Consider the following 26,550-nt stretch of genomic DNA (forward strand, 5'->3'; position numbering starts at 1 on the left):
AAAGGCTGCTGAGGCGAGTGAGCTTGATCCCAATTGTAGCTAAGCGAGAAGAAGGTGATGGCCCTTAGCCCAAAAGCCACTCAGCTAAATGTACAGTTTCAAGAATCTAAGGCTAAGTGGGTTGAGGCTCAATATCTTGTGCTCGCTGCTACCTAGCACGAGTCTGCCTCCATTGATCGAGTGAATAATTTGGAGGCAACCTTGAACTCCAAAGCCGAAGAGGATGCTGCTGCCAAAGAGAAGCGGGCCCGGATGGAAAAGAGATTTAAGAAGATTATGGAGCAAAACCGAGTTCACGTATCTACAATCCGTGATCTCGATCTTAGCCTTGGCCCCATAGGATCCGAGCGGGATAGTCTCCAGGCCGATGTTGACAAGATTAAGTCAAAAATCTAGTTCCAAGAAGATTCCCTCGTATTTGAAATGAGTACGCTATGTATCATGTGAGGAGAAAAACCTTAGATGAGGCCAAAGCGAGCATCGTTGATATTGATGATGAAATCGCCAAGGACCGAGCACTAGAGTTAACTACTCGAGAATGTCTCCCGACTAAGCCTGATGCAACTGACTCTTTGAGTACCAGTTTTGAGTGTTCGAGAATCGAGGAGGATCTTGAAGAGAATGATGATGAAGGCCCAGGTCCCCCACCGGCGGCAAATTTGCCCACTTCTCTCGGGGGCATAGATGCCTCTCTCCCTCTTAGTTTTGGTGGCAATAATGCTTAGACTTTTCTTCTTTTCTTTTGTTGTCTTCTTTTGTATTTATGTCGTTTGGCACTTTGATAATGAAGAAGACTTTTGCTTAAGTATTGCGCAAAGTTTATTCTTTTTGCGTCGAATTATATAAGGCTTCGGGTGTATTCTCATCTGATAGCTTTTCGTTCTAGGCATAAACTCTTCCGGAATCAACCCTTTGTCATAAGAGAGGTCCCTCTTATGTTTACGGTGCTCTTGAAGAGGATGTCCCCTGTTCATTCCGGCACAAGCATGTGAAGTTTTTTGTTAACTTTCAAATGATAAAATCAACTCATCATTTGGACAAGAAACAAAATAAAAATAAAAGGACTTTATTTTATTCCTTCTATCTTCAAAAGTACATAAGAATTCGATTACAAAAAAAAAGGAAATTGCCAATACATGTGGCTGACTTGTACAACTTGTTTCTATGGGGCTGGCCGTGTAGTCCCCGGTCCCGATGAGATATAACTGTTCTAGGGTCTCGTAGTCCCGATATTCATGGCAATCATGTTATCCTATCTCATACTATTCTCCCCCACCCCTCTAGTATTCGAATGCGAAGTATGCAAATTGGAACATTGGAAGTCTTGCTCCGCTAGGTAAAGCACTTGTGAACGGTTGAATAGCCTTTAGTTCGATGGCAAGTTTTACTTCCCATTAGGAATTTGCCATCAAGCCAAAGACTATTTACCTATCCCATAGTGGATTGTTGTTTCAATGCCATGTCATTTAAAGGTCTTAACTTTGCCGATAACGTTTCCTTCATAGTATACTTTCAGTTGCTGCCACGTTAAAATTATTGCCAGAAAAACCCTGATTGGGACAAAATTGGTCGAAGGGAAAAGGAGTGCACCACATACATTCAGTATAAGCAGGATCCATCATCAATAATACATTTTGAGGTGAGTCACGTTCCAATTTCTAGGCAATTTGACTCTATCTTGATTCTCCAGCTTTTATGACCCTTTACCAGTGATAGTTTAAACCCGGTAGGGGCCTTCTCACATTGGACCCAACTTCCTAGTGTTGATTTTCCGAGTGTTCTGAGTCACTTTCCTCAAAACCAAGTTTCCTATTTTAAAGTAGCGGAGATTGCCCTCCGATTATAGTATCTTTCCATCATCTGCTTCTGAGCCACCATTCTTATGTGTGCCAAGTCCCTGCGTTCATCAACCAGATCCAGCTTCACCAGCAATGCTTCGTTATTCCTTTCTTCATTTGTTTGGGAAAACCTTAAGGTTGGTTCCCCTACTTCCACCGGGATCAGAGCTTCCCATACATGTGAAAGAAAGGTGTTTCTCCTGTGCTTTATTTTGCCGTCGTCCTGTACGCCCATAGCACACCTGGTAACTCTTCGGGCCACTTGCCTTTAGTAGCTTCTAACCTCTTTTTGAGGTTTTGGATAATTACCTTATTGGTTGACTCCACCTGTTCGTTAGTGCTCAAATGGTATGGTGAGGAAGTAATTTTCTTGATTTTCAAGAAAATTTTGTGACTTAAGAGCCTATGAACTGTGATCCGTTATTGCAGGCAATCTCCTTCGGTATTTAGAACCGGAAAATTATGTGTTCCCATAAGAAGTCGATCACTTCGCGCTCACCGATCTTTTATTGAGGACCTGCTTCAATCCATTTAGTGAAATAATCGGTTAATATTAAAAGAAACCTTACCTTTCCGTGACCCCATTTCATGAATGGTTACGGGGACAATACCGACTGTAAGAGTTCTACCGGCTGGTGTACCAATTGTACATAGCATTGGCACTTGTCGCATTTTTGCATGAACATTTTTGCGTCATGTTCCATCCGAGGCCAGTAATACCCTGCCCTAACTAGCTTTAGCACTAACGAATTTGCGCCAAAATGGTTCCCACAAATTCCTTCATGGTCCTCTCTCATTACGTAGTCTGCCTCCAAGGCTCCTAAACATCGAGCCAACGAGATTTGGAAAGATCTCCTATATAATTGTCCACCCAAGAGGCTGTAGCGAGCTGCTTTGGTGCGTAGTGCCCAGGACACCTTCGTGTCTTCGAGAAACTTTCCATGCCGAAGATAATCAATGAACTCATTCCTCTAGTCTCAGCTAGGTTGGTTGTATTTACTTCACAATAGCCGTCTACATCCAGTACCGAATGCATAAGTTGAATGACAGTACCGGAGTCAGATCCTTTCATTTATGTGGATGGCCCCAAATTGGCCAATGCATCTGCTTCTACGTTCTCTTCTCTTGGGATGTGTGTGTGTCGACCACTCTGTGAATCGTTCTAGTAAAGTACTATTGCATGCGTTCCTCATTTGCATCGAAAATACCGTACACTTGGTTTACTACCAGTTGGGAATCACATTTGATTTTTATGACCTCAGAGCTAAGTCCTCGGGCTAGTTCGAGTCCTGCAACCAAAGCCTCATACTCGGCTTCGTTGTTAATTAACAGAACGGTTGTTATGGCCTACCTCAGGGTTTCCCTCGAAGACGTGATTAGGACTACCCCGAGCTTGGACCCTTTCACAGTTGAAGCTCCATCCGTGAACAAGATCCAAACTCCTGACGTCGTTTCTGACACAATCACTGATTCTTTAGTAGCCAAGGGTAATAACACGAGACTGAAATCGGCCACAAAGTCATCCAAAACTTATGATTTGATCGCAGTCCTAGGCTTGTACTCAATATCAATATTGCTAGTTTAAACTGCCCATTTGGCCAACCGACCTAACAACTTTGGTTTGTGAAGAACATTACGCAAGGGAAAGGTTGTCACAATGGCTATAGGGTGGCACTGAAAATAGGGCCTAAGATTTCGAGAGGTGACTAGCTAAGGCCAACTTTTCGAGGTGCGGATAACGAGTCTCTGCTCCGAATAAAATTTTACTAACATAATTGATAGGAAATTGCGTACCTTCATACTCCCGGACAAGAATGACACCGCCACTTCCTAGACTACTAGGTATATTAGCAATTGTTCACCTTTCCCCGATTTTGATAGTAGCGGGGGGTTGTAACACTTTGGGTCTTTTAAGGCATGTTAACATTCTGGAGCCCATTCGAAATTGCTATTCTTCTTCAGAAGTGAGAAGAAATGATGACATTTTTCCGAGGATCGAGAGATGAACCTACTTAGAGAGGCCAATCTTCCGGTTAGCCTTTAGGCTTCTTTTACACTTGTCAGCTGCTCCAAGATGTCCTCGATTGGTTTTATTTTATCGAGATTTAACTCGGTCCCTCTTTGTGAAACCAAGAAACTCAAGAACTTACCGGAGCCAACCCCGAACGTGTATTTTTCCGGGTTGAGCTTCATGTTGTGTTTCCTCAAGATATCAAAGGTTTCGTGGAGGTGTTTTAAATGATCACCTGCATTCAAAGAGTTGACCAACATGTCATCTATATACACTTCCATCGTTTTACCTATTTGCTTCTTGAATATCTTGTTCACGAGCCTTTGATAAGTGGCTCCGGCATTTTTAAGCCCTAAGGGCATCACATTATAACAAATTGTGCCAAAGTTAGTTATGAATGAAGTTTTTTCCTGATCTTACGGGTTCATCTTAATTTGATTGTACGAGGAAACTCATTAACTCGTGACCGGCCCTTGCATCAATCATTTGACCAATGTTTGGCAGTGGGAATGAGTCTTTAGGGCGCACGCCTTATTCAAGTCTTTATAATCTACGCACATTCAAAATTTGTTATTCTTTTTTGAAACTACAACCTAATTAGTTAACCACTCAGGATACTTTACCTCTTGGATTGAACTGATGCCAAGTAGTCGAGTTACCTCTTCCTTAACAAACCTGTTTCTCACCTCGGATATTGGATGTTTCTTTTGCCTTAATAGGGGGAAGTTCGAGTCCAGGTTTAGTGATAGCTCCACGGACGAGGATAAAGCTTTAAGAGCACCAAGAAAGCCATTCACAAGGTCTCAAGCTAAGGAGAAGCAAGACAATGTTGTTGGGCTTCAATGGGAGATCAAGAAGGCGCTAATGGTGGAAGAAGAGCTCAAGAATTATGGAGACGATTTTGCTAAGTGCTACACTTATTTCATGGTCCAAGTCCAAGAGGAGGTAGATTGGGATCCAAGCACCAGCCAAGGAGGGCCTAAATTAGGCGCCTAAATCAACTCACAAAGGAGCCAACTTGGCGCCCAAGTCAGCTCAAGGAGGGGCGGCCAAGAAATAGGAGAAGGAGTCAAAGTTCCTTATTTTGTTTCCTAGTTTGTTAGGACATATTTGATGCTTTCCTAGGTAGTTAAGTTTTTGTTTTTCTTTTCCTAAGATTATTGGAATTACTTTCCAAGATTGACTTGGTTTTTGTTTCCTAGAGTTTTACCTTTTCCTATGGTAGTTGGACTTGTTGCCAAAGTAGTTTAGGACTTTATTTCCTTATTTTTTTAGGTAAAATTTCGTGACCCCTTACCTATATAAAGGGGTATCTTCATTGCTTTTAGATTCAGACTATTATCAATAAAAATTGTGAGAATTTTCTTGCACTTTTGTGTGTGGCTACTCTTGGATTTATTCTTCAACCTTCAAGACTCAACTTAAGGTGGTAATATTAAACTCTTTCGAAATCTTAGAACACTTCTAGGTATTCAAGAAAGGTGATAAGTTTAGGCTTATTGTTGTTCTTGTTATTCTAAAGGGTCGGGTTTCACAATCTATCTCTTGTTTTTAATTCTCTACCAAAGGCGATTAGTTCTTTGTTAGCTAATTGTTGTTGTTAGGATTCAACTTCAAGAATAGACTTCTTGAATTCAAGAAACTCTTTCTTGAATTCAATCTATCTTTAATTTTCCGTTCTTTTTCGTTTCTTTATTTTCTTTTAGCTTCCGCACGTTTCTTGATTTTCTTGTTTTTCATTAGTAATTCATGAATCCCCTATCGTGTTGATATCAAGTGGTATCAGAGCATAGTCTAATCAAGATTTTAATCTTGATAATCTTGGGAGGTTCTAGAGCAAACATAAAAAACGAAAATAAGTCCCAAAAAAATAGTGTTGTTGCTCATTATTATTGCTAGAATTCAAGTATTATTTGGTTTCCAAGTCAAGAACGGAAACAAGAAGAGGGGATCCTTGTTCTTTAAGATTAAGGAAACTTCTTTCCTTATTCTTGTGGATTTTGGGTTTCCTAAAATTCTTTCCTTTTTTTCCCTACTAACCAATTCCTATTCTTCCTAGGTTTGGTCATTCACTTTCCTTTCTTTTTCTAACTCCATATTCTTATCATAAGGGTTATGACTAGTAAGGTTTATTAATAAATCTAAAGATTAATAACCAAGAGTTGCATTGAGTGGAAAAAGGCAAGAGAGGTGAGAACATCAGAGGGAAAAGCTAAATTGAGAGATATATATTGCTTTCTTCAGGATGTCTCCGTACAGGTAGTGATGATGAACAAAGGGTTCTTCAAGAAGCCGAAATCAAAGGAAGGAATGATTTCACCTTGTAAGCTATGCACCAACAATTTGAAAGGTGGAATTTGCAATTCCAAGAGATGAGGGACACCATTGCTGAGCAAAATATTACAATAGCCGAACTTAGGAGGGAAAAAACGCTAGACCCCAAGATAGGAGAAATGTAACCGCTCCCATTATAAATCAAGAAAACCCTATTGATGATTTTAACGATAAAACAACAACAACAACATACCCAGTAAAATCCCACTAGTGGGGTCTGGGGAGAGTAGAGTGTACGCAGACCTTACCCCTACACCGAAAAGGGCAGAGAGGCTGTTTCCAGGAGACTCTCGGCTCAACAGGAAAGGCAATAATATCAGAAAAGAAATAAGAGAAAAGACATGTAACACTAAAAGATACCAGAAAGAAAATAACCACAGCAAATAAGTGAAAGGACAATAACACAAAACTATGCAAAACACCAATGTGAATACAAAGACCGCTAACAAACCTAACGAAACACTAACAAACTACCCGGTACAAAGAGGGAAGAACTCTCGACTACCCCCTAGCCTACCACCCTAATGCTCGACCTCCACCTGTTCCTATCAAGAGCCATGTCCTCGGAAATCTGAAGTCGCGCCATGTCCTGCCTGATCACCTCGCCCCAATACTTCCTAGGCCGCCCTCTGCCTCTTCTTGTACCTTCCAAAGTCAACCGCTCACACCTCCTAACCGGTGCATCTAGGTTTCTCCTCCACACGTGTCCGAACTATCTAAGTCGTGCTTCCCGCATCTTATCATCCACGGGAGCCACGCCCACCCTCTCCCGAATATCTTCATTCCGAATCTTATCCAGCCTAGTGTGCCCACACATCCATCTCAACATGCTCATTTCTGCTACTTTCATCTTCTGGATATGTGAATTCTTGACTGGCCAACACTCAGCTCCATACAGCATGGCCGGTCTAACCACCGCTTTATAGAACTTACCTTTGAGTTTCGGTGGCACATTTTTGTCACACACGACTCTAGACGCTAGCCTCTATTTCATCCACCCCACTCCTATACGGTGCGTAACATCCCCATCGATCTCCCCATCTCCCTGGATAATTTACCCTAAGTACTTAAAACTTTCTCTTTTGGGGATGACCTGTGAGTCAAGCCTAACGTCCACATCCGCTTCCCCCGTCACGTTGCTGAACTTACATTCCACATATTCTGTCTTAGTCCTACTCAACTTGAAACCTTTAGACTCTAGAGTCTTCCTCCGTACCTCCAGTCTCCCATTAACATTGCCTCGCGTCTCATCAATCAGAACTATATCATCAGCAAACAACATACACCATGGCACCTCTCCTTGGATATGGTGTGTCAGTGCGTCCATCGCCAGAGCAAATAAGAACGGGCTGAGCGCAGATCCTTGGTGTAATCCCACAGTCCTTACCCAAGTCATAGCTCCATCATACATATCCTTTATTGCCCTAATGTAAGCCACCGGCACACCTTTCACCTCCAGACACCTCCAAAGGACCTCCCTAGGGACCTTGTCATATGCCTTCTCTAGGTCAATAAACACCATATGCAAATCCCTCTTCCTATCCCTGTATAGTTCTACCAACCTCCTGATAAGTTGGATAGCTTCCGTAGTAGAACGGCCCGGCATGAACCCGAACTGGTTTTTCGATATGGACACCGCCCTCCTTATCCTCATTTCCACCACCCTCTCCCAGACTTTCATGGTATGACTTAGTAACTTGATACCCCTATAGTTGTCAGCTATCTGGTGGAAAAAGCTTTCTAGGGACAAATTGCAAGAAGGACAAGCACTCGTTGCTACGTGGGCTGAGATGAAGAGGGTAATGAGGAAGATATTTGTGCCATCACACTTTCAAAGAGATTCACAAAAACGTCTTCAAACTTTGAGGCAAGTTTCTATGTCTGTAGATGAGTACTTTAAGGCTATGGATATGGCTATGATCCAAGCTAATTGTATGGAGGAAGAGGAGGCTACAATGGCTAGGTTTTTGAATGGTTTAAATAAGGAAATAACTGATGTAGTCGAATTACAACAATATGTAACTTTAGACGATTTAGTTGAATTAGCTGTAAAGGTAGAAAGACAAAACAAAAGGAGACAACAATCTAGCTCATGGAGAAGCCGGCCAACTACTATTCCAAAGAAGCAATGGCCGAAATTTGAGGAGACACCTACCCTTAAATTACATGAAGACAAGGGAAGGAGCAAATTGGAATCCAAGGATGGGGGTAAGCCTTTTATGCCTAAAACTTCTACTTCTACTTCTTCTATTCAATGTCTCAAGTGTAAAGGGAGAGGGCACAAAGCTTATGAATACCCAAGTAGAAGAAACATTCTAATTAAAGAGGATGGGGGATATGAGAGTGAAGAAAGTGAACCAAGTGAAGAACAAGAAGAAAACTTTGTAGAGAATGAAGAAGGAGAAGATATGGAGTACATTGATAGTGGGGTGAATTTTGTGGTTAGGAGGCTTATGCACATTAATTTGGGTCACTCTAATGAAACAAAGGGAAAATATATTCCATACTCGTTGTGGGATTAAAGATAAAATTTGTTCTACGATAATTGATAATGGGAGTTGTGCTAGTGCATATTTGGTGGAAAAGTTAGGGTTGGAATGGACGAAGCACCCTAGACCTTATAGGTTGCAATGGTTCAATGATAGTGGAGAGGTCAAGGCGAATAAACAATGCATGGTCTCCTTTAAGATTGGAAGGTTCGCTGACGAAGTTCTATGTGATATAGTACCCATGCAAGCTTGTCATATCTTGTTGGGGCGCCCGTTGCAGTATGATAGGAGTGCTTTTCATGTTGAGAGGAAAAATAGATACTCTCTTGAGAATAATGGCAAGAAGTACATTCTTGCACCTTTAACTCCTTCCCAAGTGTATGAAGATCAAAAAAAGATGAAAGAATCAATGTGGAAACATGGGGAGGGATCAAAACGAGAGACTAAAGGGAAAGAAAAAGAGGGAAAATATGAAGTGGGGTGTGAGGAGAGAGAAGGCAGCAATGAGAGAGAGGAAAAGGTGGGGAAGAGTGAAAAAAAAAGAAGAAAGCATTGGTGAGAGGAAAGAGGCTAAAATTCAAAAAAAAAAGTGAGCCTTGAAAAAGTCAAAGAGTGTTTAATTGCAAAAAAATAGGGGCTGCCTATTATCTTTCTCACTTATAAGGAAGTTCTGCTTAATAATGATTCACTAACATCCTCTTTGCCTAGTGTTATTTCTAACCTTTTGCAGGATTTTGAAGATGTTTTTCCTGAGGATCTTCCTAAAGGTTTACCACCTTTAAGAGGAATAGAACATCAAATTGATTTTGTGCCAGGATCACATATTCCTAATAGGCCTGCTTATAGGAGCAATCCCGAAGAAACCAAAGAATTGCAAAGACAAGTAGAGAAGCTGCTTGATAAGGGATTTGTAAGAGAAAGCATGAGTCCCTGTTCTGTACCCGTGCTTTTGGTGCAAAAGAAGGATGGCACTTGGAGGATGTGTGTGGGCTGCTGCGCCATCAATAAAATAACAGTAAAGTATCGCCATCCTATTCCTCGTTTAAATTATATGCTTGACCAACTGCATGGGTCTCAAATATTCTCTAAAATTGATTTGAAGAGTGGATATCACCAAATTAGAATGAATCCTGGAGATGAATGGAAAACTTCCTTTAAAACTAAATATGGATTGTATGAATGGTTAGTAATGCCTTTAGGGTTAACTAATGCACCTAGTACATTCATAAGGTTAATGAACTATATCTTTAAGGATTTTCATGGAAATTTTGTAGTTGTTTATTTTGATGATATTCTGATCTTTTCTAAATCTTTAGAAGATCATGTCAAACATTTGAAACAAGTTTGTAATGTGCTTAGAGAGCAACAATTGTATGCAAATCTATCCAAGTGCACTTTTTTTGTAGATAAGGTAGTTTTCTTGGGTTTTGTTGTGAGTTCTAGAGGTGTTGAAGTAGATGAATATAAAATCAAAGCGATTAAATATTGGCCTACACCTAAGAGCATTACTAAAGTTAGAAGTTTTCATGGACTTGCAAGCTTTTATAGGAGATTTGTTAGAGATTTTAGATCAATCGTTGCACCTTTAACTGAAGTCATTAAGAAGGATAAGGTCTTTAATTGGGGAAAGGAACAAGAGCATGCATTTCATATTTTGAAGGATAAATTGTGTTCTGCTCCTTTGTTACAATTACCTAATTTTAATAAGTCTTTTGAAATTGAATGTGATGCATTTGGTAGAGGTATTGGGGCTCTTTTAATGCAAGATTCTAAACCAATCGCTTATTTTGGTGAGAAGTTGAATGGCTCTGCATTAAATTATTCTACTTATGATAAAGAATTGTATGCCTTGGTAAGGGCTCTTGCTACATGGCAGCATTATTTGTGGCCAAAGGAGTTCGTGATAAAAACTGACCATGAGTCTTTAAGATACTTGAAAAGCCAAGGTAAATTGAGTAGAAGACATGCCAAATGGGTTGAATTCATTGAGACATTTCCTTATGTGATTAGCTACAAGCAAGGTAAAGAGAATATAGTTGCTGATGCGCTTTCAAGAAGGTACGCTCTTGTTTCTACTCTTACTTCTAAATTGATGGGATTTGATCATATTAAGGATTTATATGTTCATGATTCTGATTTTGATGTAGCATTTCGGCATGTTTAAATGGGCCTTTTGAGAAGTATAATCTGAAAGATAGGTTTTTTTTAATGAGAATAAGCTTTGTGTCCCTAATTGTTCTTTGCGAGAAGTTTTTGTGAGGGAAGCACATTGTGGGGGGCTTATGGGACATTTTGGTGTGCCTAAAACACTTGACATCCTTGCTGAAAATTTCTTTTGGCCTATGTTTATCGTGAAAATGGTAACAACAATTATATTTATAAATGGGATTCTAAAAATACGTGATCTATTCCCGAGCTAGTTTGGAAGGGTGATTAGTGTTAAATACGGAGTAAGACAGTAAAGATCAAGCTAGCCAAGATGATAATCGAACCAGTAAGGGGGGGGGGGGTTCCCGGGCTCAAAACATGCCAGTAGATACTTCGGGGCCGGTCTCGAGCCTACCTCGGGCCTATCGGAGGTAATCTTAACGAGGGTAGCCGGGAAGGGGATAACAGATAAGTATGTGTATACAAAGCTTTATACGGTCAATCTTGAGTTAAATGACGAAGAACAAATGAAGAACAATAAAATGCTAGGGCGACCTCGGGGTCGAAGAACACAGTTAACTTAGAAGAAAGAGATAGAGAGAGATATTATTGCTTATTGGAGATGTGTAGCAACCTCAGTCCATTACAAGGTGGGGTGAGTCCCCCTTATATAGGCGGGGAACTCAGTTACAAATACATGTATATTTAATTACAAAGTACGGAGATGGGACACCTTGACGCGATGCCTCAGCGTAGGCTCTGGAAAGGCCGGCCTTGTCAGACTCAACCGCGTGTCTTGGGAGCTTCCTCTCTTTGTCCTGGCCTCGAATCGGGCCTTAACCAGCCCCGACGGAGAGGACTAAGCTGTGGCTTCATGTCCTCGGGGTCTCGAGGCACTTCCCCGAGATGGCTTATTAGTGGTAAATTAGGCCCTCTGATTTCACCGCGTACAGATAGTTTCCGCGTTTCTCAGAACGAAGCGATGGGAAACGACTACGACCTTAGACTCCTCGAGCTCTTCTTGGCAACATTACTCTGACGATTCAAACCATGGCACAATATTTTGTGATAGATGACATATCTCATAGATTTATGCTCAATACACTGTCATTTTGCGGCACCGGTCCGGTTGTAATAAAAGTCCCGTAGGATTGCTAGAGCCTTCCTGGGAAGAGAGTCGATGTTGCCTCGTTAAAAACCTCTGCCAGTAAAAAACCCATTTCGGGATAAAAAATTCGATCAAAGGAAAAGAGCGCAACGGACGTTTTGAAGCCTCAAAATCTTCGAGCCAGGATATCATCCTGATTACCTTGGTTACTTCCCTACATGAAGACAACCGTGAAGTAGAAGGTGGGGAGAGAGATGGTCCTTCTTGTCATCTTCTTTACATCTATGTTGAGACCCTACGAGGCTTTTGAATTACCCTTTTTTGTTTATTGGCCGTAGTAGTCTGCCATGATAGCTTGTCCTGGTCTCCAGATGGTTGACAAGGCTCTTCCCCGATCCTTTTGTCGTACTTCAGACCGATGGAGGACCGACCGGATAAGGTCGAGCTATCGGGGCTTGCCAATTTGTTTGGAGATCGTGCGTCGAATTCCGGGGCCTTCGGGAACGCTACCCTGGGTGAAGGTCATCTTCGGGTGCCCCGATGGGCACTGTTGATTTTGATGTAGATAACTCTTTCAGGGAGTGTAAGGTTGGCTTCTATTTGAGGAGCTTGCCTATGTTTGGACGCTTCTTTGGGCAATTGTGGAGCTTTGGTGATCGGGGCTTCTGGGGTATACTCCTCTGGAGAGGGGATCGCAAGCCCGGGCACTCGCCTTGCGCCTGGTACCGGCGCTTTGGAGCTCATCGTGACCCAGTTTCTTGGGGCCGGGGGCCCCCAATGTGAAATGCTACTTCGAGCACGGAGATAATTCGCATGGTCCCTCGTGCTTTGTCGTTTGTTGGAGGATGTTCCCTGGGTCGGGTATCGACCCGTTGATTCGTACCGAGGCCATTGGCTTCCTGGAGCTTACGTCAAGCAGGCAAATGCCGTTGCCTCTCGCATATAAGAGGGGTGGCTTTGGCCTTTTTGCGAGGCTTCATTATTTTTGGGTAGCTGTTCTTCTGTTTCGGCATAGGGCTCTCTATTTCTTAAAGTGCGAAAAGTGTTGGTGCTTGCCTTTGCTTTATTTTGTCAGTTTTGCCATAGCGATGGCGATTACTTCAGGACCGGCATGGCAAAGGGTGGAGAATGATGTTCCTGGTGCTCGGGAGTCAAAGGATTTCGCTCTGGAGATGGCGTATTTGCTAAGAGAGGAACACCTAGAGATGGCGAGGCAACACTGCGGGTGGAGCAAGGAGGTGATACGGCGGGTGCTTTCCCCAGGTGAAGGCATCGCAGACTCTGTTGATGGGTTCCTGAGCGTGCATCTATACCCTTTTGCATTTAGCCCCCCTGATAGGGTTGTGCTTGGCTTTTGTTTGAAGTATCGGGTTACTCTGGCGCAGATTCATCCGCCATTTTGGCGAACGGTGCTGACGATGAGATTCTTTGCGGAGAAAGCCGGGCTTGAGCTCACGCTTGATCATCTCATCAGGCTATATCGGCCTTGTCATCATCGAGGCCTGCTAACCTTGAGGGGTCGTTCGCCCACGCCCTTTGTTGTTGACGATGATGAAGGTGGAGATCGAGGATGGGCCAGTTGGTTTGTCCGAGTCCGGACGACTGTTATTATTCCTGTGGAGTTGCTGTCATTCCTCGAGGGGTGGAATCACGCACGTAAGCGAGGCGCTTTGTCGCTTTTTCAGATTTTGTTTATGGCAAAAATCGGCCAAATAACAATACCATTTTCCTTGTTGCAGCAACTTCGTGGACGCCGGGCCAAGTCCATGATCTGCCCGGCTGGGTTCGGAGGTTGGTGACATGTTCGTCTTAGCGAAACATCAAGGAACGTGCACACGTTGCTTTTCTCCTGCTGGCGTATACTGAGGTAACATTTTCCCATCTCATTTGTGCTGGATTCGCTGTTTGCAGCTATCAGGCGGTTCCTTGGGGCGAGGCAGCATTTTTCTGGAGAGGAGATGGAGTTGTCGGCCTCCGGGCCGAGAGATGGCGGTAATAAGAGGGACCGGAGCCCATAATGCGAAGGAGACTTTAGTAGTGCTTGTCGGGCTTGTATTTCTGAGGACGGGGCATCACCCGAGTCGGCTGTCCCCGGGGTACCTATTTCTCGGCGAGCAGCTCCCTCGAATGAGCATGTTATGCCCGGAACCGGTTCTTCCGGGGTTGCGGGAGCGGTATTATCAGGAGTGTGTTCTGATTTGGAGAAAACTTGCCATCTTCATTTTGCGGTGAGTTCGTGCATAATTCTCTCATACCCCACGTCTTCCTCCCCTCATTGAATCTTTCCTGCGCAGGCCTGTGATAGGCTCAAATCCGAGCTGCTTCGTCAAAAGGCCACGTTCCAGAGGGCTCGGGATGAGGGAGAATCCCTTAGGCTTCTTTGCAAGGAGGAAGGAGTTGAGCTGCAGCATTGGCGATATGAGGCGTATCGGAGCTCGAACTATGAGAGCTACTTGGGGGAGCAGGTAACTTCCTGTAGCGCGTGTGTTTGCTTCTTTTTAATTTTTAGGGCTAACCTCTTCTTGCCGTGTTAGCTGCATAAAAGGACAGAGGCCTTGGAGTACCTCAATAGCGACGTCAACCGTGTCAGAATTACTTGCGGGAAGCTAATGGCTCAAGCGCAGGCACGAGCTTTGGAGGAGACGAATGCTTCGGCCAAGGTCCCTGCCCTCGAGGTCCAACTCCGCTTGACTCGAGACAACGCCAAAGTTCAAGCGGATATGGTTGGGAAACTTGAATCGAACCTCTCGAAGGTCAGAGCCGAGACAATTGATGCCCGGGCGGAGGCGGCGCTGAACCGAGCCAAGGCCGGTCGTGAGATGGCGATTTGTGTGAAGGATGCCGCTGACGCCCAAGACGAGCTGAAGCAAACCCTGGACCGGGATCGGAGGATCGAGGAACATGTCCGTTGCAAATCCTGAAGAGAGGTGTTCGAAGAAATTGGTGCAAGGGGCTTCATTCTCTCGGAGGAGTTGGCTCGAGCACGGGCGGATGAATGCAATGTTCGGTCGCTTCTGGTCGATGTCGCGGAGGGTGATTTTGGCAAGTTGTAGCTCTTAAGCGTAGAGTGTAGATTCTGCCATTTTGTAGCTTGGCTCCGAATGTATGTAGGGCATGCCAGTAGATGGAGAATACGCTTTTTCTTGCGCACATGATATATAAGGAGAAGTTTTAAAGTTTTATTTCTTATGTACCTTTTCCCTACTATTGTTTTTTATCAGGCAGGCTGGTCTTGGCGTTTGGCGGGGTCCTTCTCAGTTCGAAACTGGTCGGACGATCTCGGGGACCCCTAAGTGTGATTCTTGATGTGAGCAGGTGCTGGGCCTCCATGCTCGGCCTGGTTGTTTAGGCTTAGTTTCCGAGTCGGGCTTCGACTCGAGCCTCCCTATCTTTGCATTTTTTGTGCCCGTGCTTACGGGTGGTAGTCGTATTTATCCTGTGCCCTTGGGCATCTACTGTTTCGACTGTTTTGGGTCCAGTTTTCGAGTCTCATTGTGACTCGAGCTCCAGCTAACCCTTAGTTTTTCCTGCCCGCATGGTCGGATGGTGACGACCCTTTGTGCTTCTGGGCTGAAGTGATCTTGCGGTCGCGTGGCTTGGGGATTTAGTTGGCTGATGACGGTATCATCCGAGCCACGTCCTTAGGCATATTGCTTTTTTAGCTATTTTAGCGGCCCAGTCTCCGAGTTGTGCTGCGACTCGGGCTGCGCTCGGCCTTTATGTCTCATCAAATCTTCGGGCGACGATACTGGCGCTTGTGTCGTGCCTTTAGGCATGCTGTACTTTCCAGGTCCAGTCTCCGAGTCGCATTGCGATTCGAGCTGTAATTGACCTTTTGAGTTTCCCGATTTCCTGGTCGGCGATAGTGGCATTTGTGCCATTTCCCACCCTTGAGCGTTTGGCGATTCCCGGGCCTAGTCTCCGGGTCGCGTTGCGATCCGAGCTGTAGTTGACCCTCGAATTACCTTAAATTTCTGGCGATGGTGGTACTTATGTCATTTTCTGCCCTTAGGCGTTTGGCGATTCTCGGGCCCAGTCTCCGGGTCGCATTGCGATCCGAGCTATAGTTGACCCTCGAATTACCTTAAATTTCTGGCGACGGTGGTACTTATGTCGTTTGGCCGCAGAGACCTTTTGATATGAGGCCTGGAGGCTTGTTTAGTTTAACTATTTTAGATCCGGTCTCCGAATCGGGTTACGATTCGAGCTCACTTTAATCCTCAAGTTGTCATGATTTTTTAGCTGGCGACAATGGCTCTTACGCTGTCTGGTCGTAGAGACCTTTCAATACGTGGCCCATAGGCTTGCTTAGCTGGCGACAATGGCTCTTACGTTGTTTTTTTCCCGTGGGCTTTGTGTAGGATTTGTATCCGCTCATTAAGGTCTTTTTGTAATATTTTGCCTGACCCGCCGTCGGTTCCAGAGGAACCTCAATTTCAAGTTGTTATCGGCGATGATTCTATCACCTTGTAAGGTTCATAGCTCGTAGGTCGAGTAGATCGACGCTTTGCATTTTTGGAGCCGACATTGTCGGGCTCGTTTTTGCCTGTGGAGGGAAGCCTATGTTTAATCGGTTCTTTTCGAAGTAGATTCGGAGGATTTTTTAGCAACAGTCGGGCATCCCCGAGTCGCGTTATATAGGCTGTGTCAGCCGTTTCGACCGTAGTCGTATGCGTTTGGCCGTAGCCATTTTTGATCCCTTAGTGATAGTTTAGGCGTCTACATCGAGGGTATGCCCTTTAGGGATTCTTACAAAATGCGATGTATAGCCTAAGTATCGGGATTTTCATGCCTGTTGAGGTCTTACATTTTGCCATGCTTGTTGAGGTCTTACAGTTTGCCATGCATGTTGAGGTCTTACAGTTTATGGAGAATAGATTTGGTTTTGCCGAGGCTGCCCGTTAGGGTCTTACAATTTCGGATTTTCTAGTGCGTGGAGATTGGCGACAATCTCCGAGTCATCGAGTTCGCTTGAAGACAGCTTCTCGTGAGCTCGGAGATGTTTTCCGGAGGCTTGGTGAGTCCGAAATTCCGACCCTGGGGTCGCGCAAGTTGTTGAATTGCTCATGGTGAGTCTCCGAATATATCGGATCATTCTAGGCCTGAATACCGCCTTTTGTAGTCTTGGGGTCATATCGCGAGGGCTTTGTGAGCCCGAAACCCTGACCCTGGGTCGCGAGGGTGCCGAATTGATTAAGTCTCCGAGCGTTTCGGGACGTATATGATGTAGAGGTTTTTTGCTGAGGATAAGCCGAAATGTTTCTCTTCGAGGCGTCGAAGGCTTGGTTCTTTACTGCTTGGCGAAAATATAAGTTGTAAATAGATGTTGTTCTGTTGCCGTGAGTTTGGTCTACATGGATGTGACTCTCCTGATTATCCGATATGCTTGTATGGTTCTATATTGGAAAACAGAGAGAGAGATCGTGGACTTGTTGGGTCCCTTCCTTGGGGACGTGCAGTTCTGCTAATAATCTTGTTGGCGGAACCCTCTTCCTGATAGAAACCTGATCGAGGAAAGAATGCCCTGCTGCCCCATGGCGGAAGGTATTTGGGAAAGCTGGGGCAAGGGCCGTGATTTTTCAGAGGCGTTGGCCTATTCAAAGGTGGATGAAGGCGATGTTTGGCCACTCCTTGTGGACGCTGCAGAGGGCATTTTTTGACGAAAAATAGAGGTTCCGTCGTTTTGTAACCTAGTTTCTAGCGCGCGGGACGTGCCTGTAGGTGGAGAATGTTTTTGCATGTAATACAAGAAAAAATTTAAGGCTTTTGTTCCTTTTGTACCTTTTTTCCTGTCGCTGCTCTCGATCGTACAGATCGATTTTGGAAGTAGTCTCTGAGTTATACCATGGCTCGAGCTTGGGTAGGTCCTCCGGTTCCCGTCTGCCTAGACAAGCGAAGGTGGTGGTCCTTCGTGCTTCTAGGCCGAAGCAATTTCGCGGGTGCGTGGCCCGGGGATTTGCCTTGTCTGCCGATAGCGTATCCGTTATTGATTTATTCTCGGGTTCCACCTTCGGGTGTCTCGAGACACATCAGGCGGAGCGGGTAAGCTGAAATAACCTTCGACTTGATGGCCCAGTGGTCAGAGGGTAACTATTTTTGTGGCTCATTGCCGAGGAGTATCTCGGTCAGGTCAGTGCAGGGGGCTCCTTTTTTCGGAGGAATTGGCCCAAGCCAGGGGGATAATCGGGGAGCTTGGTTGTCGTTTGCCGAGGCCATAGAAGGTGCATTTTTGACAAGCTATTTTCCTTTTGGCGCGGGGCGTAGACTTGACCGTCTTATGGTTGCGAGGTCCTTTACTTGTTGGGGCCGAGCTGGAGAAGGCCCTTGACTGCGTAGGCAGTAGCGGGGAATATGCAGATAGGGGGATTCTCGTGGCTATTCGGGCCAGCGGCTTTGATCCATCGGAAGAGATTGGATGCACCAAGGGAGCGGAGTTTGATGCCGAGTTCTTGATATCTTCAGGTTCATTCTCCGAGTCGTGTTATGATTCGAGCCGTAATTGACCCTTGAATCTCATTTGAGCTCTTGACCAGTGGTGGTGGCCTTTCTGTTGCTTGGTCATCGAGACCTTTTAGCATGAGGTCCGGCCTTGCCTGCCTGCCTGCGTACAGATTAGCAACAAGAAAGGAAAAAAGGAAATGATAAAAGGATGCTGCGTTCCCGGGAGCATGCCCCTTGACAGCCGTATTCCTCGTCCGGCCAGGCCGGGCCGCAGACGCGAGTACTCTTACCCTTTGACCTCATTTGAGGGTAACGCTGGTCATGGGCGTATGGCGAGGAATCTCCTTCTGTCGCTTGTAGCCAGATGCTTTGGCTCCGCGTCTGTCATGGAGTTTCACACCCTTGGGGGAGTATGACCGGAATTGCGTCCCGAGCGACGTATTCGCTGTTATTTGTACAAAGCGCCTGCATCCTGCGTCACCCGACGTATTAGCCCAAGCTCGGGCGGGCCGCGCAGGGGGAGCGATTTGGATATTGTGGCAACCGCCATTGGGGACATATTAGCGGTCCGGTATGAGGGCGACATTGGTCCAGATTATCTTATTGGCTTTTGCCCGACATTGTCGGTACAACTTTGGCTGACACACCTGTAATCATTAATGTATGTTTTATTTGAAAATGAGCTCGAACGAAAGGAGGGATTACCAATACGTTAATGTGATGCCGAGGTGGAGTCTCGGCGTCTTTTTCCTTGAGCGAGAGGGTGTCCTCGGGAAGTATTCCCCAAGATCGTCCCTTTCTGGCTACGGGCACTTGCACTCTACGCTCTACGGATCTTAGCGGGGTGCCGCCATCCTTTAGCGGTTGTGACGATATGCCGCAACTTGCCGGCTCTGCTTTGTTCGATTTCCCCTTGTCCGTTGAGCTGGATCTGAGTTCGCTTGCTTGGCGATGCTTTATGATCACCTTCGTTGGTAGCGTAGTTGCTGCTCTCTTGGGTCTGTAACTCCGGGCATTTCGTGACTCTCGTGGTGGGCCACGGTTTCCTTGGAGGGGTTTTGGTCGAATAGGTCCGAGCCACCCGGAATTCCCGGCTTCACTTATGGTGACCACTATGCTTACAACTGCAACATTGAAGTCGAGCTCTATCGGGTGAGGTTTTCTTGCCGGTTGCGTTTTGTTGAATCTGGTACCGTTGGGGGTTCCTCGAAGGTGTCGTCTTCGGGCTACCGCCTTGTTGTTGCGAGATGCGTTGCACCTCAGATCGTTTCTTCCGTTCTCGCCATGTGGATGATGGCTCCGTTCGTTCAGTGTCGGCTTCTCTGTTGGGGATCTGTCTGGATATGTCGATCCAGTGAGGGTTTCTCGAGGGTTATCCGTGGCTCTAACTTGGGTCCGGCGTTGGTTGCTGGTATATGACCAAGCCTCGACCAGATATTTGGCTAAGCTTCGCTCGAATTGCTCCGGAGCTGCCGGGTATGCTTTGTTTAGGTTTTGGGCAAAGGTCCATGCCACCCTACTATTCGGGACCGAGAGTGGTCTCGTTTGTCTTGTCGGATAGCGGGACGCAGCTTCCCGCAATATTTTATTTCTTCTTCTTCTTCTCTCGGCCTTCGGTGCATTGAGCCCTTTTCGCATTATTTTGATGGCGTTGGCATGTGCTTCCACGGATCGTGTTAGGACGGTGAGCGGGTCCCCGAGATTAGATGTCGAACAATGGTGCCGCGTCGTAGTTTCTTCTGAGGGAATTTCTTCGAATCCCTTCATCGGGACGGGCCCGAGTTCTCCATTTTGGGGGTCATCGTTTCTGAACGGGCGTGCGTGAGTGGTGATGTACCTGTGAGGACTTGGGGTCCTGCCATCCCCAGGGAATTTCGTTGTTTCTGACTTCCGCGAAATAAGTCCCAGGATCGTATCTCCGGGAGACGGTTGCTGTAGGAGTCTCCGCGATCGTGAGTCGATCTTTTTGATAATGTCCTCTAGCATCCTTACCGCTACAGGATAGGTCGTTGGTTCATCGTTGGCCGATACCTTGGATACTGGCTCGGAGCGAGTAGATATTTTGGGTGCTACCGCGCCAAGAGTCTCCGGGCGGCTCTGTAGCTGAGAGATAGCCAAACATTATTCCTGCAACATTTCAAAAATAACACGAAGATCAACTTCCCGTTCTACCGGGGCTGGGATTTTCGGGTTTCCGGTCGGTTAGCGTGCTGCGTGCCGCCATCGAAGTGCATGACTTCGTTACCCCGCTGGGTAGCGTACGAATCCATATCCGCTCGGACCGATCTAGATGCGTTATCGGGGTCCCGCGGTGTCGCGCCAGCCGTTAGGATGGCCACATTGTTTTCCTTGCGATTTTTGGGGTTATCGTCCTCGATTTCCCTTATTGAGCTGACCATTAACCTGAAATCGAAAGGTCTTGGGCAAGAAAAAGTGTGAGAGATATCGTGCGTTTAAGTGACGAAACTAGCAAGAAAATAATCACTATTACTTTTATCCCCACGGTGGGCGCCAAACTGTTTATCGTGAAAATGGTAACAATAATTATATTTATAAATGGGATTCTAAAAATACGTGATCTATTTCCGAGCTAGTTTGGAAGGGTGATTAGTGTTAAATACGGAGTAAGAAGGTAAAAATCAAGCTAGCCAAGATAATAATCGAACCAGTAAGGGTGGCGTTCCCGGGCTCAAAACAGGCCAATAGATACCTCGGGGCCAGGTCTCGAGCCTACCTCGGGCCTATCGGAGGTAAACTTATCGAGGGTATTCGGGAAGGGGATAACAGATAAGTATGTGTATACAAAGCTTTATACCGTCAATCTTGAGCTAAATGACAAAGAACAAATGAAGAACAATAAAATGCTAGGGCGACCTCGGGGTCGAAGAACACAGTTAACTTAGAAGAAAGAGATAGAGAGAGATATTATTGCTTATTGGAGAAGTGGAGCAACCTCAGTCCATTATAAGGTGGGGTGAGTCCCCCTTATATAGGCGGGGAACTCAGTTGCAAATACATGTATATTTAATTACAAAATACGGAGATGGGACCGCTTGACGCGATGCCTCAGCGTAGGCTCTGGATAGGCCGGCTTTGTCAGACTCAACCGCGTATCTTGGGAGCTTCCTCTCTTTGTCCTGGCCTCGGCCTCCGCCTGGCCTCGAATCAGGCCTTGACCAGCCCCGAGGGAGAGGACTAAGCTGTGGCTTCATGTCCTCGGGGTCTCGAGGCACTTTCCCGAGATGGCTTATTAGTGGGAAATCAGGCCCTCTGATTTCACCGCGTACAGCCTAATATGAGAAAAGATGTAGAAAGATTTTGTGCTCAATGCCTTGAATGCAAACAAGCTAAATCTAAAGTGTTGCCACATGGTTTATACACGCCATTACTTGTCCTATTTCACTTTGGATTGATATTTCTATGGACTTTGTGTTAGGACTGCCTAAAACAAGGTATGGTAAGGATAGCATCTTTGTTGTGGTAGATTGGTTCTCAAAAATGGCTCGTTTTATTCCTTGTTTAAAGACTAATGATGCTTCTAATGTTGCTGATTTATTTGTTAGAGAAGTTGTTAAATTGCATGGTATACCTCGAACTATTGTTAGTGATAGGGATGCTAAGTTTCTAAGCCACTTTTGGCGTGTGCTTTGAGGGAAATTGGAAACAAAATTGTTGTTTTCTACTTTGTTTCATCCACAAACTGATGGGCAAACTGAGGTAGTAAATAGAACCTTGGGAAATATGTTAAGGGCTTTTCTAAAAGGAAAATTAACTTCTTGGAAGGATCACTTGCCTATGGTAGAATTTGCTTACAATGGAACTATTCATTCATCTACTGGTTATTCTCCTTTTGAAGTTGTTTATGGCTTTAACCCCCTTACACCCCTTGACTTATTGCCTTTGCCTACTAATGAGATGGTTAGTCTTGATGGAAAAGAGAAAGCTGATTTGATGAAGACTATTCATGAGCATACGAGACTTGCAATTGAGAGGAGGAATGAACAAATAGCTTTACGAAGAAATAAAGGTCGAAAACCAGTTATCTTTGAACCTGGTGATTTGGTTTGGGTTCATATGAGGAAGGAGAGATTTCCTTCAAAAAGGAAGACAAAATTGCACCGTAGAGGAGATGGGCCATTTAAAGTACTTGAAAGGATTGGAGATAATGCTTACAAATTGGACCTTCCAGGTGAGTTTCAAGTAAGTGCTACTTTCAATGTTGCTGACTTGTCCTTGTTTGATGAAAGTTCAAATTCGAGGACGAATTATTTTCAAGAGGAGGGGAATGATAGCTCCACGGATAAGGACAAAGCTTTAGGAGCACCAAGAAAGCTATTCATAAGGTCTCAAGCGAAGGAGAAGCAAGACAAGGTTGTTGGGCTTCAATGAGAGATCAAGAAGGCGCTAATGGTGGAAGAAGAGCTCAAGAATTATGGAAAGGATTTTGCTAAGTGCTACAATCATTTCATGGTCTAAGTCCAAGTCCAAGAGGAGGTAGATTGGGATTCAAGCACCAGCCAAGGAGGGCCTAAATTAGGCGCCTAAATCAACTCACAAAGGAGCCAACTTAGCGCCCAAGTCAGCTCAAGGAGGGGCGGCCAAGACATAGGAGAAGGATTCAAAGTTCCTTATTTTGTTTCCTAGTTTGTTAGGACATATTTGATGCTTTCCTAGGTAGTTAAGGTTTTGTTTTTCTTTTCCTAAGATTATTGGAATTACTTTCCAAGATTGACTTGGTGTTTGTTTCCTAGAGTTTTACCTTTTCCTATGGTAGTTGGACTTGTTGTCCAAAGTAGTTTAGGACTTTATTTTCTTATTTTTTTAGGTAGAATTTCGTGACCCCTTCCCTATATAAAGGGGTATCTTCGTTGCTTTTAGATTCAGACTATTATCAATAAAAATTGTGAGAATTTTCTTGCACTCTTGTGTATGGCTACTCTTGGATTTATTCTTCAACCTTCAAGACTCAAGTTAAGGTGGTAAGATTAAACTCTTTTGAAATCTTAGATTGCTTCTAGGTATTCATGAAAGGTGATAAGTTTAGGCTTATTGTTGTTCTTGTTATTCTAAAGGGTAGGGTTTCACAATCTATCTCTTGTTTTTAATTCTCTACCAAAGGCGATTAGTTCTTTGTTAGCTAATTGTTGTTGTTAGGATTCAACTTCAAGAATAGACTTCTTGAATTCAAGAAACTCTTTCTTGAATTCAATCTATCTTTAATTTTCCGTCCTTTTTCGTTTCTTTATTTTCTTTTAGCTTCCGCACGTTTCTTGATTTTCTTGTTTTTCTTTAGTAATTCTTGAATCCCCTATCGTGTTGTTATCACTTAGCTTGTGCATGACCATCACTAGTGGGATACCTATCATATCCGAGTGCGACCATGAAAAACAATCAACGTTAGCTTTAAGGAAATTAATAAGTCCCGACTTGAGTTCGGGATTGAGTCATGTTCCCAAGTGAACTTCCTCTCCAAGAATTCTTTGAAAAGAGCCACTTGGTGGAGTTCTTATGCCGTGGATTTGGTCACGTATGTCTCTTCCAGTACCTGAAAGTATCTCGGTACCTGGTAGGATTCTGACAACTCCTCGCCTTTATCATCATCACTCGGCTCGGGAGCAGGCGTGATTTCTGTAATTGCTATTTGCTGGGTTCCTTCCCTTTACTTCTAGAAATTGACAAGGCGTTCATTTGTCTTGCTGTTGGTTGATCTCTTCTTATTTGCTTGATTCCCTCTGGGGTCGGGAATTTTAGTAGTTGGTTATACGTTGATGGTACGGCCTTCATCTCGTGTAATCAAGGCCTACCGAGAATTATGTTATAGCCCATGTTGTCGTCTACTACTTTAAATAAGGTGGTCTTAGTTACCTCTTCAATGTTCGTTGGCAGCAGGATCTCTCCTCGGGTTGTCGCACTTGCCAAGTTGAACCCGGCGAGGAGCTTTGTTGCCAGAATGATGCTTCCGGTTAATTTGACTTGTTCCAGCACTCTCCATTGAATGATGTTGGTTGTGCTTCTTGGGTCAGCCATAATACACTTAATCTTGAAATCTAAAACATTAAGAGAGATTACTAGGGCATTGTTATGCAGCAGAAGAAGTCCGTCGGCATCTTCCTCTGTGAAGGTGATGTCATCTTCAGAGACTTACCGGAGTCTCTTGCTGTAGGTCACCGATACCTTTATTTTCTTGGCCGTTGAGAAGGTTAACCCATTGATTTCATTCCCTCCACAAATCATATTGATTTTTAACCGAGGAGGGTCTTCTCCTATCATCGAGGGTTCCGCGTTGTCTCGGATGTGACCGTAATTGTTCTTGGCCCAGTCACTTAACTCCCTAAGATGTCCATTTTTCAACAGCGATGCCACCTCCTCGCACAGATGTCGGCAGTCCCTAGTTCAGTGTCCGTGATTCCCATGATATTCACACCATAAGTTAGGATCCATCTGGCTAGGATTGTCTGATTAGCTTTAGGAACTGTGCCTCTTTGATTTTCCTCATTGCCGATACCATATCTACTACGCTGATGCTGAAATTATAATCTGACAGCCTGGGATATGAGGTATCTCGGGCCCCCGATACTTCTTTTTCCTATAGCAACATGTTGTTCCAACCACGGTCTATCCTTCTGTCGGGCACGAGCCTATCTTAGTACCAGAACCCTTATCTGTTGCATCTTCGGCTCTCTCATACGGCCCGAAGCAGCCTTTAGAAGATTGCCAATCTGTATCAAAATTGCCTTTGAATTTATCCTGGTTCTTGTCTCGGTCCCGTCCCTTGGATGATGTCGAGAACCCGAGCTGGTCATCTTCTATCCTTAGTTTCGACTCATACCGATTATGAACATACGCCCAAGTAGTAGCTTGGAACTCGAGCAGGTTTTCCTTCAACTTTTGGGAGGCGTCGGAGCTCCTCGGGTTCAAAACCTTTGTGAATGCCTCTGCTGCCCACTCATCTGGTAAGGCCGGTAACAACATCCTTTCTTTCTGGAATCTGATCACAAATTCCCACAGTAATTCGGGCTCTCGTTGTGCGATTCTGAATATGTCCGCCTTCCTGGCCTTGAACTTTTTGGCCACGGCATGGACCTTAATGGACGAATCTACGAGCATTTAAAAAGAATCTATTGAGTGCTCGGGTAGGAGTGAATACCATGTCAAGGCCCCTTTCATGAGGGTTTCTCCAAACTTATTCAGTAGGACCGACTCAATCTCATATTAAGCCAAATCGTTCCCTTTCACTGCCATTGTACAAGCTGTGATGTGCTCCTGAGGATCCGGGGTTCCATCGTATTTCGGTATGTCCGGCATCTTGAACCGTTTCAGAATTAACTCCGGTGTTCTGCTTGGTTTGAACGACAACTAGGTGTACTTATTCGAATATGGGCCCTTCCAAATTGGCGGTGTTCCCAGAATCTAGTCCATTCGTGCGTGGAACTCTTTCGCATTCTGATCCATCCGCTCGTTCATCTCCCTCATGAATCTCATGAGTTTGGTTTTGAAGGGATCATTACCGTTGTCGTTACCGGATCTGCTATCGGTCCCTCCGGCACCGTCGAAATCGACCTCACCCTTCGGGGTTTTGTTATCAACTCTTGATTCGTCTTATTTGCAAGAACACCGGGAGGAACTGGGCCTCTTCCGTTTGCATTGTTGGAAGCACCTGACAACGCCTTCTTTAATTCCGTCATGACCTAATCTTGCCCTGAGAGATGGCCAATAATGGCTTTTTGTTGCTCTCTCAAAATCCTCACTGTTTTCGCATCGTGTTCGTCTTCTGCATCATCGGGAGTTGGCTCTCGCATATGTCGGGGGTACTGTTGGGCGTGGACCGGAGTTGCCATGTCCTCCTCGTTGCGGGTGTCACTGATTGAATCCTCATATTGAGGCAGATTTCATGTGCCTCAAACTTGTGTGCGATGTTGACATCGTTAGCTGTCATTTTTGATTTTTTGCTAAGAAACAAAGAATCAAACGAGTTAGTAATAAAAGCAAGGATCAACTCAATTACGCAACTGTCTAAGTCCTACGATGGGCGCCAAATTGTTTACCCTAAAATGCTACAACTAAATTTGTTACGTGGTTTATAGGCAAGCGAACTGATTTGATCCCAAAATCATAAATTAAATATACTAAAAATAGGATTTAGCATTAAAATCAAAGGAAATGGCTGGCATGCTTCCGGGA

At 44.7% G+C, this 26,550-nt stretch overlaps 1 pseudogene; it reads left to right on the forward strand.

The window, feature by feature from the left end:
* The first annotated feature begins 3,180 nt into the window (after nucleotides 1-3,180).
* On the forward strand, nucleotides 3,181-22,758 carry LOC109218711 (annotated as a pseudogene).
* The last annotated feature ends 3,792 nt before the right edge of the window (nucleotides 22,759-26,550 follow it).

The sequence above is a fragment of the Nicotiana attenuata genome, unplaced genomic scaffold (genome assembly GCF_001879085.1).
Source record: "Nicotiana attenuata strain UT unplaced genomic scaffold, NIATTr2, whole genome shotgun sequence".
Taxonomy (NCBI): Eukaryota; Viridiplantae; Streptophyta; class Magnoliopsida; order Solanales; family Solanaceae; genus Nicotiana; species Nicotiana attenuata.